Source organism: Poecile atricapillus, chromosome 8 (assembly GCF_030490865.1).
Source record: "Poecile atricapillus isolate bPoeAtr1 chromosome 8, bPoeAtr1.hap1, whole genome shotgun sequence".
Taxonomy (NCBI): domain Eukaryota; kingdom Metazoa; phylum Chordata; class Aves; order Passeriformes; family Paridae; genus Poecile; species Poecile atricapillus.
Genome location: NC_081256.1, coordinates 1,810,199 through 1,822,715, shown reverse-complemented (window position 1 = coordinate 1,822,715; position 12,517 = coordinate 1,810,199).

Sequence of the window (12,517 nt, the reverse complement as noted above, 5' to 3'; positions counted from 1 at the left end):
CAAAGCTTTTCTCCAGGTTCAGTTTCTCCCTGCCAGACACATTGGAAATGTTTTCCTCTGGCATTCGAAGCAAGAGTCGCAGATTGCTTAACTGAGGAGCTCTGAGAATGGAACGGCAAGAGGTGTTCCGCTTTCGTCATAAACAGTGCTCCAGAGCGCTTGGCAACGGGCACAACGAAACGTGTGTGCGGGATAGTGACCATTCACGCCTAGTGCTGGCAATGCACGAGCACTGCCAAAAGGCCAAGGGAGGCGCTTAGAATCCGGCTTGTGCGCAAAGCTTTCAGACTGCCAGAGGACCGCAGCTGTGGTAAGCCCGCTTGCTCATTTGACGTTAGCTGTCGCCTGCAAGAACTTCACCCGCATCTGGTTTATGCTGCTACCTGTTGTTAGGAGACAACAAGGGCACATGTAGCAAATGCTTTTTCCTGTTTCATTTTGCTAGGCCACGCTCTTCTGTGGCTCTTTAGTGCTTGCCAAACTGCTATGTGCGTGCTGCTGCTTCCATCTGACAAGGAGCACAACCTTCTGACAGCAGCTTTCAACTTGCCTAAGAAAGAGCTTGGCCATTTAGATGTGCTGAAAACCCGTGTGTGTGTAACGTGCAGGTGCAAGCTCCTGACAAAGCTTTTCTCCAGGTTCAGTTTCTATCTGCCAGACACATTGGAAATGTTTTCCTCTGGCATTCGCAGCAAGAGTCGCAGATTGCTTAACTGAGGAGCTCTGAGAATGGAACGGCAAGAGGTGTTCCGCTTTCGTCATAAACAGTGCTCCAGAGCGCTTGGCAACGGGCACAACGAAACGTGTGTGCGGGATAGTGACCATTCACGCCTAGTGCTGGCAATGCAGGAGCACTGCCAAAAGGCCAAGGAATCGGCGTAGCATCCGGCTTGTGTGCAAAGCTTTCAGACTGCCAGAGGACCGCAGCTGTGGTAAGCCCGCTTGCTCATTTGACGTTAGCTGTCGCCTGCAAGAACTTCACCCGCATCTGGTTTATGCTGCTACCTGTTGTTAGGCGACAACAAGGGCACATGTAGCAAATGCTTTTTACTGTTTCATTTTGCTAGGCCACGCTCTTCTGTGGCTCTTTAGTGCTTGCCAAACTGCTATGTGCGTGCTGCTGCTTCCATCTGACAAGGAGCACAACCTTCTGACAGCAGCTTTCAACTTGCCTAAGGAAGAGCTTGGCCATTTAGATGTGCTGCAAATCTGTGTGTGTGTAAGGTGCAGGTGCAAGCTCCTGACAATGGTGTTCTCCAGGTTCAGTTTCTATCTGCCAGACGCATTGGAAATGTTTTCCTCTGGCATTCGCAGCAAGAGTCGCAGATTGCTTAACTGAGGAGCTCTGAGAATGGAACGGCAAGAGGTGTTCCGCTTTCGTCATAAACAGTGCTCCAGAGCGCTTGGCAACGGGCACAACGAAACGTGTGTGCGGGATAGTGACCATTCACGCCTAGTGCTGGCAATGCACGAGCACTGCCAAAAGGCCAAGGGAGGCGCTTAGAATCCGGCTTGTGCGCAAAGCTTTCAGACTGCCAGAGGACCGCAGCTATGGTAAACCCGCTTGCTCATTTGACGTTAGCTGTCGCCTGCAAGAACTTCACCCGCATCTGGTTTATGCTGCTACCTGTTGTTAGGAGACAACAAGGGCACATGTAGCAAATGCTTTTTCCTGTTTCATTTTGCTATGCCACGCTCTTCTGTGGCTCTTTAGTGCTTGCCAAACTGCTATGTGCGTGCTGCTGCTTCCATCTGACAAGGAGCACAACCTTCTGACAGCAGCTTTCAACTTGCCTAAGAAAGAGCTTGGCCATTTAGATGTGCTGAAAACCCGTGTGTGTGTAACGTGCAGGTGCAAGCTCCTGACAAAGCTTTTCTCCAGGTTCAGTTTCTATCTGCCAGACACATTGGAAATGTTTTCCTCTGGCATTCGCAGCAAGAGTCGCAGATTGCTTAACTGAGGAGCTCTGAGAATGGAACGGCAAGAGGTGTTCCGCTTTCGTCATAAACAGTGCTCCAGAGCGCTTGGCAACAGGCACAACGAAACGTGTGTGCGGGATAGTGACCATTCACGCCTAGTGCTGGCAATGCACGAGCACTGCCAAAAGGCCAAGGGAGGCGCTTAGCATCCGGCTTGTGCGCAAAGCTTTCAGACTGCCAGAGGACCGCAGCTATGGTAAACCCGCTTGCTCATTTGACGTTAGCTGTCGCCTGCAAGAACTTCACCCGCATCTGGTTTATGCTGCTACTTGTTGTTAGGCGACAACAAGGGCACATGTAGCAAATGCTTTTTCCTGTTTCATTTTGCTAGGCCACGCTCTTCTGTGGCTCTTTAGTGCTTGCCAAACTGCTATGTGCGTGCTGCTGCTTCCATCTGACAAGGAGCACAACCTTCTGACTGCAGCTTTCAACTTGCCTAAGAAAGAGCTTGGCCATTTAGATGTGCTGAAAACCCGTGTGTGTGTAAGGTGCAGGTGCAAGCTCCTGACAAAGCTTTTCTCCAGGTTCAGTTTCTCCCTGCCAGACACATTGGAAATGTTTTCCTCTGGCATTCGAAGCAAGAGTCGCAGATTGCTTAACTGAGGAGCTCTGAGAATGGAACGGCAAGAGGTGTTCCGCTTTCGTCATAAACAGTGCTCCAGAGCGCTTGGCAACGGGCACAACGAAACGTGTGTGCGGGATAGTGACCATTCACGCCTAGTGCTGGCAATGCAGGAGCACTGCCAAAAGGCCAAGGAATCGGCGTAGCATCCGGCTTGTGTGCAAAGCTTTCAGACTGCCAGAGGACCGCAGCTGTGGTAAGCCCGCTTGCTCATTTGACGTTAGCTGTCGCCTGCAAGAACTTCACCCGCATCTGGTTTATGCTGCTACCTGTTGTTAGGCGACAACAAGGGCACATGTAGCAAATGCTTTTTCCTGTTTCATTTTGCTAGGCCACGCTCTTCTGTGGCTCTTTAGTGCTTGCCAAACTGCTATGTGCGTGCTGCTGCTTCCATCTGACAAGGAGCACAACCTTCTGACAGCAGCTTTCAACTTGCCTAAGAAAGAGCTTGGCCATTTAGATGTGCTGCAAATCTGTGTGTGTGTAAGGTACAGGTGCAAGCTCCTGACAAAGGTGTTCTCCAGGTTCAGTTTCTCCCTGCCAGACGCATTGGAAATGTTTTCCTCTGGCATTCGCAGCAAGAGTCGCAGATTGCTTAACTGAGGAGCTCTGAGAATGGAACGGCAAGAGGTGTTCCGCTTTCGTCATAAACAGTGCTCCAGAGCGCTTGGCAACGGGCACAACGAAAACGTGTGTGCGGGATAGTGACCATTCACGCCTAGTGCTGGCAATGCACGAGCACTGCCAAAAGGCCAAGGGAGGCCCTTAGCATCCGGCTTGTGCGCAAAGCTTTCAGACTGCCAGAGGACCGCAGCTATGGTAAACCCGCTTGCTCATTTGACGTTAGCTGTCGCCTGCAAGAACTTCACCCGCATCTGGTTTATGCTGCTACCTGTTGTTAGGAGACAACAAGGGCACATGTAGCAAATGCTTTTTCCTGTTTCATTTTGCTAGGCCACGCTCTTCTGTGGCTCTTTAGTGCTTGCCAAACTGCTATGTGCGTGCTGCTGCTTCCATCTGACAAGGAGCACAACCTTCTGACAGCAGCTTTCAACTTGCCTAAGAAAGAGCTTGGCCATTTAGATGTGCTGCAAATCTGTGTGTGTGTAAGGTGCAGGTGCAAGCTCCTGACAATGGTGTTCTCCAGGTTCAGTTTCTATCTGCCAGACGCATTGGAAATGTTTTCCTCTGGCATTCGCACCAAGAGTCGTAGATTGCTTAACTGAGGAGCTCTGAGAATGGAACGGCAAGAGGTGTTCCGCTTTCGTCATAAACAGTGCTCCAGAGCGCTTGGCAACGGGCACAACGAAACGTGTGTGCGGGATAGTGACCATTCACGCCTAGTGCTGGCAATGCAGGAGCACTGCCAAAAGGCCAAGGAATCGGCGTAGCATCCGGCTTGTGTGCAAAGCTTTCAGACTGCCAGAGGACCGCAGCTGTGGTAAACCCGCTTGCTCATTTGACGTTAGCTGTCGCCTGCAAGAACTTCACCCGCATCTGGTTTATGCTGCTACCTGTTGTTAGGCGACAACAAGGGCACATGTAGCAAATGCTTTTTACTGTTTCATTTTGCTAGGCCACGCTCTTCTGTGGCTCTTTAGTGCTTGCCAAACTGCTATGTGCGTGCTGCTGCTTCCATCTGACAAGGAGCACAACCTTCTGACAGCAGCTTTCAACTTGCCTAAGAAAGAGCTTGGCCATTTAGATGTGCTGAAAACCCGTGTGTGTGTAAGGTGCAGGTGCAAGCTCCTGACAAAGCTTTTCTCCAGGTTCAGTTTCTCCCTGCCAGACACATTGGAAATGTTTTCCTCTGGCATTCGAAGCAAGAGTCGCAGATTGCTTAACTGAGGAGCTCTGAGAATGGAACGGCAAGAGGTGTTCCGCTTTCGTCATAAACAGTGCTCCAGAGCGCTTGGCAACGGGCACAACGAAACGTGTGTGCGGGATAGTGACCATTCACGCCTAGTGCTGGCAATGCAGGAGCACTGCCAAAAGGCCAAGGAATCGGCGTAGCATCCGGCTTGTGTGCAAAGCTTTCAGACTGCCAGAGGACCGCAGCTGTGGTAAGCCCGCTTGCTCATTTGACGTTAGCTGTCGCCTGCAAGAACTTCACCCGCATCTGGTTTATGCTGCTACCTGTTGTTAGGCGACAACAAGGGCACATGTAGCAAATGCTTTTTCCTGGCCCATTTTGCTATGCCACGCTCTTCTGCGGCTCTTTAATGCTTGCCAAACTGCTATGTGCATGCTGCTGCTTCCATCTGACAAGGAGCACAACCTTCTGACAGCAGCTTTCAACTTGCCTAAGGAAGAGCTTGGCCATTTAGATGTGCTGCAAATCTGTGTGTGTGTAAGGTGCAGGTGCAAGCTCCTGACAATGGTGTTCTCCAGGTTCAGTTTCTATCTGCCAGACGCATTGGAAATGTTTTCCTCTGGCATTCGCAGCAAGAGTCGCAGATTGCTTAACTGAGGAGCTCTGAGAATGGAACGGCAAGAGGTGTTCCGCTTTCGTCATAAACAGTGCTCCAGAGCGCTTGGCAACGGGCACAACGAAACGTGTGTGCGGGATAGTGACCATTCACACCTAGTGCTGGCAATGCACGAGCACTGCCAAAAGGCCAAGGGAGGCGCTTAGCATCCGGCTTGTGCGCAAAGCTTTCAGACTGCCAGAGGACCGCAGCTGTGGTAAGCCCGCTTGCTCATTTGACGTTAGCTGTCGCCTGCAAGAACTTCACCCGCATCTGGTTTATGCTGCTACCTGTTGTTAGGCGACAACAAGGGCACATGTAGCAAATGCTTTTTCCTGGCCCATTTTGCTAGGCCACGCTCTTCTGTGGCTCTTTAGTGCTTGCCAAACTGCTATGTGCGTGCTGCTGCTTCCATCTGACAAGGAGCACAACCTTCTGACAGCAGCTTTCAACTTGCCTAAGAAAGAGCTTGGCCATTTAGATGTGCTGAAAACCCGTGTGTGTGTAAGGTGCAGGTGCAAGCTCCTGACAAAGCTTTTCTCCAGGTTCAGTTTCTCCCTGCCAGACACATTGGAAATGTTTTCCTCTGGCATTCGAAGCAAGAGTCGCAGATTGCTTAACTGAGGAGCTCTGAGAATGGAACGGCAAGAGGTGTTCCGCTTTCGTCATAAACAGTGCTCCAGAGCGCTTGGCAACGGGCACAACGAAACGTGTGTGCGGGATAGTGACCATTCACGCCTAGTGCTGGCAATGCACGAGCACTGCCAAAAGGCCAAGGGAGGCGCTTAGAATCCGGCTTGTGCGCAAAGCTTTCAGACTGCCAGAGGACCGCAGCTGTGGTAAGCCCGCTTGCTCATTTGACGTTAGCTGTCGCCTGCAAGAACTTCACCCGCATCTGGTTTATGCTGCTACCTGTTGTTAGGAGACAACAAGGGCACATGTAGCAAATGCTTTTTCCTGTTTCATTTTGCTAGGCCACGCTCTTCTGTGGCTCTTTAGTGCTTGCCAAACTGCTATGTGCGTGCTGCTGCTTCCATCTGACAAGGAGCACAACCTTCTGACAGCAGCTTTCAACTTGCCTAAGAAAGAGCTTGGCCATTTAGATGTGCTGAAAACCCGTGTGTGTGTAACGTGCAGGTGCAAGCTCCTGACAAAGCTTTTCTCCAGGTTCAGTTTCTATCTGCCAGACACATTGGAAATGTTTTCCTCTGGCATTCGCAGCAAGAGTCGCAGATTGCTTAACTGAGGAGCTCTGAGAATGGAACGGCAAGAGGTGTTCCGCTTTCGTCATAAACAGTGCTCCAGAGCGCTTGGCAACGGGCACAACGAAACGTGTGTGCGGGATAGTGACCATTCACACCTAGTGCTGGCAATGCAGGAGCACTGCCAAAAGGCCAAGGAATCGGCGTAGCATCCGGCTTGTGTGCAAAGCTTTCAGACTGCCAGAGGACCGCAGCTGTGGTAAGCCCGCTTGCTCATTTGACGTTAGCTGTCGCCTGCAAGAACTTCACCCGCATCTGGTTTATGCTGCTACCTGTTGTTAGGCGACAACAAGGGCACATGTAGCAAATGCTTTTTCCTGTTTCATTTTGCTAGGCCACGCTCTTCTGTGGCTCTTTAGTGCTTGCCAAACTGCTATGTGCGTGCTGCTGCTTCCATCTGACAAGGAGCACAACCTTCTGACAGCAGCTTTCAACTTGCCTAAGGAAGAGCTTGGCCATTTAGATGTGCTGCAAATCTGTGTGTGTGTAAGGTACAGGTGCAAGCTCCTGACAAAGGTGTTCTCCAGGTTCAGTTTCTCCCTGCCAGACGCATTGGAAATGTTTTCCTCTGGCATTCGCAGCAAGAGTCGCAGATTGCTTAACTGAGGAGCTCTGAGAATGGAACGGCAAGAGGTGTTCCGCTTTCGTCATAAACAGTGCTCCAGAGCGCTTGGCAACGGGCACAACGAAAACGTGTGTGCGGGATAGTGACCATTCACGCCTAGTGCTGGCAATGCACGAGCACTGCCAAAAGGCCAAGGGAGGCGCTTAGCATCCGGCTTGTGCGCAAAGCTTTCAGACTGCCAGAGGACCGCAGCTATGGTAAACCCGCTTGCTCATTTGACGTTAGCTGTCGCCTGCAAGAACTTCACCCGCATCTGGTTTATGCTGCTACCTGTTGTTAGGAGACAACAAGGGCACATGTAGCAAATGCTTTTTCCTGTTTCATTTTGCTAGGCCACGCTCTTCTGTGGCTCTTTAGTGCTTGCCAAACTGCTATGTGCGTGCTGCTGCTTCCATCTGACAAGGAGCACAACCTTCTGACAGCAGCTTTCAACTTGCCTAAGAAAGAGCTTGGCCATTTAGATGTGCTGCAAATCTGTGTGTGTGTAAGGTGCAGGTGCAAGCTCCTGACAATGGTGTTCTCCAGGTTCAGTTTCTATCTGCCAGACGCATTGGAAATGTTTTCCTCTGGCATTCGCACCAAGAGTCGTAGATTGCTTAACTGAGGAGCTCTGAGAATGGAACGGCAAGAGGTGTTCCGCTTTCGTCATAAACAGTGCTCCAGAGCGCTTGGCAACGGGCCAATCGAAACGTGTGTGCGGGATAGTGACCATTCACGCCTAGTGCTGGCAATGCAGGAGCACTGCCAAAAGGCCAAGGAAGGGGCGTAGCATCCGGCTTGTGTGCAAAGCTTTCAGACTGCCAGAGGACCGCAGCTGTGGTAAGCCCGCTTGCTCATTTGACGTTAGCTGTCGCCTGCAAGAACTTCACCCGCATCTGGTTTATGCTGCTACCTGTTGTTAGGCGACAACAAGGGCACATGTAGCAAATGCTTTTTCCTGGCCCATTTTGCTATGCCACGCTCTTCTGTGGCTCTTTAATGCTTGCCAAACTGCTATGTGCATGCTGCTGCTTCCATCTGACAAGGAGCACAACCTTCTGACAGCAGCTTTCAACTTGCCTAAGGAAGAGCTTGGCCATTTAGATGTGCTGCAAATCTGTGTGTGTGTAAGGTGCAGGTGCAAGCTCCTGACAATGGTGTTCTCCAGGTTCAGTTTCTATCTGCCAGACGCATTGGAAATGTTTTCCTCTGGCATTCGCAGCAAGAGTCGCAGATTGCTTAACTGAGGAGCTCTGAGAATGGAACGGCAAGAGGTGTTCCGCTTTCGTCATAAACAGTGCTCCAGAGCGCTTGGCAACGGGCACAACGAAACGTGTGTGCGGGATAGTGACCATTCACACCTAGTGCTGGCAATGCACGAGCACTGCCAAAAGGCCAAGGGAGGCGCTTAGCATCCGGCTTGTGCGCAAAGCTTTCAGACTGCCAGAGGACCGCAGCTATGGTAAACCCGCTTGCTCATTTGACGTTAGCTGTCGCCTGCAAGAACTTCACCCGCATCTGGTTTATGCTGCTACCTGTTGTTAGGCGACAACAAGGGCACATGTAGCAAATGCTTTTTCCTGGCCCATTTTGCTAGGCCACGCTCTTCTGTGGCTCTTTAGTGCTTGCCAAACTGCTATGTGCGTGCTGCTGCTTCCATCTGACAAGGAGCACAACCTTCTGACAGCAGCTTTCAACTTGCCTAAGAAAGAGCTTGGCCATTTAGATGTGCTGCAAACCCGTGTGTGTGTAAGGTGCAGGTGCCAACTCCTGACAAAGGTGTTTTCCAGGTTCAGTTTCTATCTGCCAGACGCATTGGAAATGTTTTCCTCTGGCATTCGCAGCAAGAGTCGCAGATTGCTTAACTGAGGAGCTCTGAGAATGGAACGGCAAGAGGTGTTCCGCTTTCGTCATAAACAGTGCTCCAGAGCGCTTGGCAACGGGCACAACGAAACGTGTGTGCGGGATAGTGACCATTCACGCCTAGTGCTGGCAATGCACGAGCACTGCCAAAAGGCCAAGGAAGGGGCGTAGCATCCGGCTTGTGTGCAAAGCTTTCAGACTGCCAGAGGACCGCAGCTGTGGTAAGCCCGCTTGCTCATTTGACGTTAGCTGTCGCCTGCAAGAACTTCACCCGCATCTGGTTTATGCTGCTACCTGTTGTTAGGCGACAACAAGGGCACATGTAGCAAATGCTTTTTCCTGGCCCATTTTGCTAGGCCACGCTCTTCTGTGGCTCTTTAATGCTTGCCAAACTGCTATGTGCATGCTGCTGCTTCCATCTGACAAGGAGCACAACCTTCTGACAGCAGCTTTCAACTTGCCTAAGGAAGAGCTTGGCCATTTAGATGTGCTGCAAATCTGTGTGTGTGTAAGGTGCAGGTGCAAGCTCCTGACAATGGTGTTCTCCAGGTTCAGTTTCTATCTGCCAGACGCATTGGAAATGTTTTCCTCTGGCATTCGCAGCAAGAGTCGCAGATTGCTTAACTGAGGAGCTCTGAGAATGGAACGGCAAGAGGTGTTCCGCTTTCGTCATAAACAGTGCTCCAGAGCGCTTGGCAACGGGCACAACGAAACGTGTGTGCGGGATAGTGACCATTCACGCCTAGTGCTGGCAATGCACGAGCACTGCCAAAAGGCCAAGGGAGGCGCTTAGAATCCGGCTTGTGCGCAAAGCTTTCAGACTGCCAGAGGACCGCAGCTGTGGTAAACCCGCTTGCTCATTTGACGTTAGCTGTCGCCTGCAAGAACTTCACCCGCATCTGGTTTATGCTGCTACCTGTTGTTAGGCGACAACAAGGGCACATATAGCAAATGCTTTTTCCTGTTTCATTTTGCTATGCCACGCTCTTCTGTGGCTCTTTAGTGCTTGCCAAACTGCTATGTGCGTGCTGCTGCTTCCATCTGACAAGGAGCACAACCTTCTGACAGCAGCTTTCAACTTGCCTAAGAAAGAGCTTGGCCATTTAGATGTGCTGAAAACCCGTGTGTGTGTAAGGTGCAGGTGCAAGCTCCTGACAAAGCTTTTCTCCAGGTTCAGTTTCTATCTGCCAGACACATTGGAAATGTTTTCCTCTGGCATTCGCAGCAAGAGTCGCAGATTGCTTAACTGAGGAGCTCTGAGAATGGAACGGCAAGAGGTGTTCCGCTTTCGTCATAAACAGTGCTCCAGAGCGCTTGGCAACGGGCACAACGAAACGTGTGTGCGGGATAGTGACCATTCACGCCTAGTGCTGGCAATGCACGAGCACTGCCAAAAGGCCAAGGGAGGCGCTTAGAATCCGGCTTGTGCGCAAAGCTTTCAGACTGCCAGAGGACCGCAGCTGTGGTAAGCCCGCTTGCTCATTTGACGTTAGCTGTCGCCTGCAAGAACTTCACCCGCATCTGGTTTATGCTGCTACCTGTTGTTAGGAGACAACAAGGGCACATGTAGCAAATGCTTTTTCCTGTTTCATTTTTCTAGGCCACGCTCTTCTGTGGCTCTTTAGTGCTTGCCAAACTGCTATGTGCGTGCTGCTGCTTCCATCTGACAAGGAGCACAACCTTCTGACAGCAGCTTTCAACTTGCCTAAGAAAGAGCTTAGCCATTTAGATGTGCTGCAAACCCGTGTGTGTGTAAGGTGCAGGTGCCAGCTCCTGACAAAGCTTTTCTCCAGGTTCAGTTTCTATCTGCCAGACACATTGGAAATGTTTTCCTCTGGCATTCGCAGCAAGAGTCGCAGATTGCTTAACTGAGGAGCTCTGAGAATGGAACGGCAAGAGGTGTTCCGCTTTCGTCATAAACAGTGCTCCAGAGCGCTTGGCAACGGGCCAATCGAAACGTGTGTGCGGGATAGTGACCATTCACGCCTAGTGCTGGCAATGCAGGAGCACTGCCAAAAGGCCAAGGAAGGGGCGTAGCATGCGGCTTGTGTGCAAAGCTTTCAGACTGCCAGAGGACCGCAGCTGTGGTAAGCCCGCTTGCTCATTTGACGTTAGCTGTCGCCTGCAAGAACTTCACCCGCATCTGGTTTATGCTGCTACCTGTTGTTAGGCGACAACAAGGGCACATGTAGCAAATGCTTTTTCCTGGCCCATTTTGCTAGGCCACGCTCTTCTGTGGCTCTTTAGTGCTTGCCAAACTGCTATGTGCGTGCTGCTGCTTCCATCTGACAAGGAGCACAGCCTTCTGACAGCAGCTTTCAACTTGCCTAAGAAAGAGCTTGGCCATTTAGATGTGCTGCAAACCCGTGTGTGTGTAAGGTGCAGGTGCAAGCTCCTGACAAAGCTTTTCTCCAGGTTCAGTTTCTCCCTGCCAGACACATTGGAAATGTTTTCCTCTGGCATTCGAAGCAAGAGTCGCAGATTGCTTAACTGAGGAGCTCTGAGAATGGAACGGCAAGAGGTGTTCCGCTTTCGTCATAAACAGTGCTCCAGAGCGCTTGGCAACGGGCACAACGAAACGTGTGTGCGGGATAGTGACCATTCACACCTAGTGCTGGCAATGCACGAGCACTGCCAAAAGGCCAAGGGAGGCGCTTAGCATCCGGCTTGTGCGCAAAGCTTTCAGACTGCCAGAGGACCGCAGCTATGGTAAACCCGCTTGCTCATTTGACGTTAGCTGTCGCCTGCAAGAACTTCACCCGCATCTGGTTTATGCTGCTACTTGTTGTTAGGCGACAACAAGGGCACATGTAGCAAATGCTTTTTCCTGTTTCATTTTGCTAGGCCACGCTCTTCTGTGGCTCTTTAGTGCTTGCCAAACTGCTATGTGCGTGCTGCTGCTTCCATCTGACAAGGAGCACAACCTTCTGACAGCAGCTTTCAACTTGCCTAAGAAAGAGCTTGGCCATTTAGATGTGCTGAAAACCCGTGTGTGTGTAAGGTGCAGGTGCAAGCTCCTGACAAAGCTTTTCTCCAGGTTCAGTTTCTCCCTGCCAGACACATTGGAAATGTTTTCCTCTGGCATTCGAAGCAAGAGTCGCAGATTGCTTAACTGAGGAGCTCTGAGAATGGAACGGCAAGAGGTGTTCCGCTTTCGTCATAAACAGTGCTCCAGAGCGCTTGGCAACGGGCACAACGAAACGTGTGTGCGGGATAGTGACCATTCACGCCTAGTGCTGGCAATGCAGGAGCACTGCCAAAAGGCCAAGGAATCGGCGTAGCATCCGGCTTGTGTGCAAAGCTTTCAGACTGCCAGAGGACCGCAGCTGTGGTAAGCCCGCTTGCTCATTTGACGTTAGCTGTCGCCTGCAAGAACTTCACCCGCATCTGGTTTATGCTGCTACCTGTTGTTAGGCGACAACAAGGGCACATGTAGCAAATGCTTTTTCCTGTTTCATTTTGCTAGGCCACGCTCTTCTGTGGCTCTTTAGTGCTTGCCAAACTGCTATGTGCGTGCTGCTGCTTCCATCTGACAAGGAGCACAACCTTCTGACAGCAGCTTTCAACTTGCCTAAGAAAGAGCTTGGCCATTTAGATGTGCTGCAAATCTGTGTGTGTGTAAGGTACAGGTGCAAGCTCCTGACAAAGGTGTTCTCCAGGTTCAGTTTCTCCCTGCCAGACGCATTGGAAATGTTTTCCTCTGGCATTCGCAGCAAGA